Source organism: Octopus bimaculoides, chromosome 5 (genome assembly GCF_001194135.2).
Source record: "Octopus bimaculoides isolate UCB-OBI-ISO-001 chromosome 5, ASM119413v2, whole genome shotgun sequence".
Lineage (NCBI taxonomy): Eukaryota > Metazoa > Mollusca > Cephalopoda > Octopoda > Octopodidae > Octopus > Octopus bimaculoides.
Window position 1 is genome coordinate 35,521,154 of NC_068985.1, and position 6,046 is coordinate 35,527,199.

The 6,046-nt window shown below is 34.6% G+C and overlaps 1 long non-coding RNA gene across 1 annotated transcript in view; it reads right to left on the reverse strand.

The window, feature by feature from the left end:
- Positions 1–6,046, reverse strand: part of LOC106876224 (uncharacterized) — a 43,562-nt gene that overhangs the window by 28,983 nt on the left and 8,533 nt on the right. The window contains exon 3 of the long non-coding RNA XR_001410207.2: positions 2,374–2,491. This is a non-coding gene — a long non-coding RNA (uncharacterized LOC106876224). The remainder of the gene's footprint in view (positions 1–2,373; positions 2,492–6,046) is intronic.

The window sequence follows — 6,046 nt, forward strand, 5'->3', positions numbered from 1 at the left end:
TGTGTGTGTGTGTGTGTGTGTGTGTGTGTGTGTGTGTGTGTGTGTGTGTGTGTGTGTGTATACGTATGTGTATAGATAGATAGATAGATAGATAGATAGATAGATAGATAGATAGATATTCGTATACACGCACTTACACACACACTGAGTGCATGTTGGTATGTGTGCATGAGTTTTGTGTGGAAGATGTTTTGGCTATCGGTGCGTAAGGGATCGGGAATAACTTCCGATGACTATAAATGAGATTAAGTTACAGAATATAAAATTTTCTTAAAAAGAATTTACTGTACTGTTTCATAGAATTTACTGTCTCTGTTCGAAATCTTTTAAAAATGAAAACAACAAGCTCATTAAATTACAACCTTAGTTATAATCAGCGGAACTAGCGAAGTTCAAGCATTTTGATCATATAATCATTATGGTTCAAATGATTGAAGACCACCACCACAAGTTTCATCAGTCTTTAACCGAATCATGTTTATCTACTTTTTATGTTTCGCGTCTGTTCATTATTATAGTGTGTCTGCTTTAATTGAACTCAACAACACGAAATGCAGTAGAAATACGTAAATATAAATTAGGTAAAATTGATGGGTGTAACAATAATGCAAAACATATCCAAGCACTATTTAAATAGATACAGAAAAATTTATTTTACTCTCATTTGTTAATTTTTTCCATTTATGTATCACATTTGAAGAGGTGCACAATGAAGATAACCTTACTTGTTCTTTTTATTTTTTATGGTTATTTGTATCTACAGTATTGCTAGCACTTTGTACAGTATAGTTGATTGATTAAAAAGTTCACTTGGCAGCCATGAGGTCCTGGGTTCGATCCCACTGCGTGGCATGGTGGTCACGGCAGATAGGGATGATGTACAATTTCGTCGGGTGCTTTGTACCTATAATTCAAAAGGTGCAGGTTTATGACGTTGACTCTACCTGACAATTACGTTAAAGGTACATGTGTTTGAGGAATTCTCAGCTACAAGCACGATAATTCAGAAGGCAAATTTTCAGGTCGAACAACTGAATCCTCACTGTCGAACGCCGGAGATCCATCATTTGTAGTATTTATTAGAAATAAATGGAGTCACAGAAATAGTTGAGTGCTTGGCGAATTGTTATTTAGTTCTGCCCTCAGCATCCTGAATTCAATGGGCTGTCTATTCCCTACTCTGAGATTGGTGAACTAAGTTGGACTCAGCTATTGTAGATTCAGCTGACTATAGCCCTTCTGCATGTCAGCGGCTTTGTGCCTATGTGAGGCTTGTCTGATTTACTAGTAAGAACTTAAGTTGAAACGAAAAAGTGCAAAATCCATATTTATTAGTTGAGTTTTGTTAGAAAAAAATAGAACATAACGTTTGTAATATCTTCTTCCTTACAGTATTAGTTTAAATACTAAAAATTATTTCTCACAATTTTTGTAAAATTCCTGAATTTCATTTCAGTCCTCTCTTTTTTATAAGTATCTTTAGCTTAACACTGGCATTGTAATCATTCAAGTGTCTTCCGAATGACTATTATTCACAAAGAGCAACTATTTACTAAGATTTAAAGATGACTAGTACACCCAGAGAATTTGGACTCGAGTATATTTTAAAAGTGCGATTCACTTTTTCAGGTGTATCATAAAACGCTGAGATTCTTCTTCACTGTAATAGTTTGCAAAAAGCGTGAAATCAAAATAAGCGAAGTGTAAGTATAGTGACTGATCTAGCTCTTGTATGACTGATACATCTTAAACCAAAACTTAATATTAAAAACGTAAAATGAAAATATTTCTGGTCCTTATGAAGAGTATCTTCTCTGTTTTATTATGTCAAAGGTATTTCATGCGTGAAACATTCGTCCATTAATATTGTTACAGCATACTGAAGATTTGGAAGAAACCTCTGACAGTGTAATGTATGTTTGCCTTCGAAACCAATCTTACTGGTATACCACAAGATTCTGCATAACTTCATAACTTCAACGCCAGATAATGGGCCATTTTATGATTTCATTTTCTAATTATACAATGTAATTTTACAAACTGTTGGAAACAACGAATATTTTCAAAAGTCAAAAGGCCATAAACTGAGGAGAAAGCATTGTAACACACTAATCTTGAGTTTTCAAATGTCTGTTTCGATAGTTTTTGTATTAATTATTAAAGACAATTGATCTATTCAATAGATACTCTTCTTCTATTTGCACATGCTATTGAAAAAAAAAATATTATTTTGCTATGTCGTTACTATGGTAATTTGAAGGGTTTTTTTTTTCTTATATATGAAATACATTTCTCTAGAGTGTCATTCTTTGCCAGTCGAAACATGAGATCAATACTTAAGACAGAAATCGACAAAAAAAATCTTTAACTTACGCGGATTCGCTTTCCGATGGACCAACCAAAGGCTCGAGTGTCAAAGTCATTGCGACGGTAACATAGGATATTATTAATATTAGCAAAACGATTCTGTTCATTGTGTGTGAAATGAAGGCTGCGGAAGAGAAAAAAGTTGTTTTTTTTTCATCTTTTGTAGATATTTTGACAAGACATGACTCATATGTACAAGGGATGACATATGATAAGATGTAATGATGAAACCGTCCCCCCCCCCCAATGACATCAATAGCATAAGTGAGGTGAAATATCTTCAAACTAGAATGGAAACTCGTTTCCAGACAATTTCAAATATATTTTCAAACGTAACGTTTTGTTGATTTGGGACGTTTTGGTGATTCTATCATATTCATAAAACAAACTTTTGAAAATATGATTATGAAAATATAATAACTGAAACTATATGTGAAAATATTTCAAGGAATATTTATAGTAATATTTACATTATTTACATTATTTACATTTGACGGATATTTGTCCTCATCTTGTTTGTTAACACGTTTCGGCTGATGTACTTTCCAGCCTTCATCAGGTGTCTTGGGGAAATTTCGAACCTGGGTTCTCATTCCTAAGGTATTTTTCGATGTTGTTGTTATTATTATTATTAACATCAAAAAATACCTTAGGAATGAGAACCCGGGTTCGAAATTTCCCCCAAAACAACTGATGAAGGCTGGAGAGTACATCTGCCGAAACGTTGTGTTAACAACAAACAAAATGATGACAAATATCCGTCAAATGTAAATAATGTACATAATTCCTCATCTCTTAAATATAGAACTCTAATATTTATAGCAAATTGTTGTATTTTGGGATGGTCATTTTATTCATTTTTTTTTTTTGTGCCAAATAAATATACGCACTATATATATTTTTCTTCACTCGTTTATTACTATTATTTTATTATTTTAACGCCTGTCCATTGTCCGGAAATCTTTCGTCACACATCTGTGTCCTCTTCAGTGACACTTTTCGTTTCCGTGTGTGTTCTTGCCCCATTTTTTTTTTAATTTAAATAAATTACTTCAAGTCGTGTGCAACAAAACTGCAAGGTGATTCCAGACATGTCATTTTCATATTTTACAGATTGCCGCCAATGTAAGAGAAGAGATACTAAATAACAAACTCGTGTGCGTGTGCGCGTGAGAGAGACAGGGAGAGAGAGAGGGGGGAGAGAGAGAGGAGAGCGAGAAGAGAGATAGAGAAATAGGGAGTGCCTTTATTTGTGCTTGTGTCTGTGTAAATAAGAAGTAGCTCTTTTCTAAATGCGTATTGAACAAAAATCTTAAAAGCAAGTTTCAAACAATTTATCACAAATCTTTCTTACTCGTATACTTTTCTTTGCCTCTTATTGTGTGTGTTATATACATACATTCAAACATACATACATACATACATACATACATACATACAAACATATGTACATACATACACATAAGTATGTATATATATACATATATACATACTTATGTGCTACACGTATGGTGTAGATGTGTGTGTGTGTGTGTGTGTGTGTGTGTGTGTGTGTGTGTGTGTGTGTGTGTGTGTGTGTGTGTGTGTGTGTGTGTGAAATGTTCTAGGTCTATACTCCAACATCTCCATGATACAGTGGGAAAATCCTGTTTGAAACCTCAAGCAAGTTCACCTTGTATCAATGTCAGCGTTTTCATATTGTGGTGTATGTATCCCGGATACTTGATATATTTCTGTATGTAAATTCATCTCTTCCGAGTTTAAACCTAGGCTTTATTTTATGGAGCTAATGAAGTGTCGGTTTGGAGTTCACTGAAATTAGGACAAGTAACCAAATGCAGATTCGATTCATTCACTAATGTTGCACTCCTACAATAGTTGACCTTGTGTCAAAGTAAGGATTATTAATGATATCACAAAAATTAACCTAGGCTGGTTAGCAGCTTGACAATATATTACAATTCAACAATATGCTTTAATGTTTTACATTTAATTAAATTTGTCGCTTCATTTTACCAGAAATAAAATATAGGCAACAGAAATAGGTTTCACGCTCACAATCTCTCATTTCTTTCAGACTGCGTGAAAATGTGAAGTGCCGGTAGTTTAACTTGCACTATTCTGTAATGCATAAATTATGAAGAGAGGACTAGGTGGGTGGAGGTAAATTTGGAGTTTTGTTCTATCACTGCAAATATGCTTCCTTTTCGATATTTGCAAAACTTACCAAAAACGACACTACACAAATCTGCTGAAGATGTAACTGAACCTTGATAACGAGGCAATTCCGATGAAAGGCTTTACCCAAAGAGAAATCAGTTCACTTCCTGGTAACTGGTATACAAACGAGGAAGCTTCTATTCAGTCGTTTAACATGCAAGAAATTGTAGTTCAAATACCAATCGCCGCGGCAGTAGTTAAAAGCACAGATAAACTAATACTGATCATAATACGTCAGAACAAAAAGAGAGAGAAACAATGATTTTTCTCTGTTGTTTTTTCGATACAGAAATATGTTTCCAACATGTGCGAACGTCGTCGGTAAGCGTGAAGCTACGAATCAGTACAAAGTGAACTGTAAAACATGTATAAATGTATGTCTTACTAAGTCAGCAAAATATTCACCAAACAAGGTTGAATGGTAAGACGTTTACTTCCCAACCACATGGTTCTGAGTTCAGTCTTACTACGTAGCACCTTGGGCAAGTGTCTTCTACTATAGCTTTGGACCGATGAAAGCCTTATGAGAGGATTTTGTTGACAGAAATTGAAAGAAGCTCGTCGCGCGTACACTTGTGTGTATGTGTGTGTATCCGCACGTGTGTGTGTGTGTGTGTGTGTGTGTGTGTGTGTGTGTGTGTGTGTGTGTGTGTGTGTGTGTGTGTGTGTGTGTGTGTGTGTGTGTGTGTGTTTGTGTCTGTGTCTGTGTCTGTGTGGCTTTGTGTTTGTCCCCCGCCACAGTTTCACAACTAGTGTCGGTGTGTTTACGTCCCCGTAACTTAGCCGTTCAGCAAGAGAGACCAATAGAATAAGTACCAGGCTTTCAAAAATAGGTACTGGGGTCGATTCGTTCGAGTAGAATTCTTCAAGGCGGTATCCCAGTATGGTTGCAGTCTGATGACTAAAACTCTTAAAAGATAAGACAAAAGTTACATGTTTCTACAGATTTAATAACAATTACAAGATCATAAACGGTGAAGACAGGAAATTCTTTCGTTGTACGTCTTTCCAACGTCACTGTAACACTCAGAATATATTTATCAATATATGCTCCATTCAAATAAATAAATAAATAAATAAACTTTGCAAACACAACTCAAAATATTTTAAAATTCTACAATACAACTGCAATAAGGGGATTAAAATACCCCTATGAGATTAAAAGACTTTATCATCACAAACAACGCTGACATAGCAATAATTCAAGAAACATTCATACCGCTATGCAGAGAATACCTAGTATTTCAAATTATACTTAGGTCAGGCAAAACAGGCCCTTTCACAACGGCTGACAGTACTTCTATTTAATCTATAGATATCACAAATGACTCTCATAAACTAATGGACGAAGAAAGTAGAAATGCAGCCGCGCGAAGTGCACGGACACACACATGCATTCATACATATATAAAATATTATATATATATATATGTATATATATATATATATATATATATAT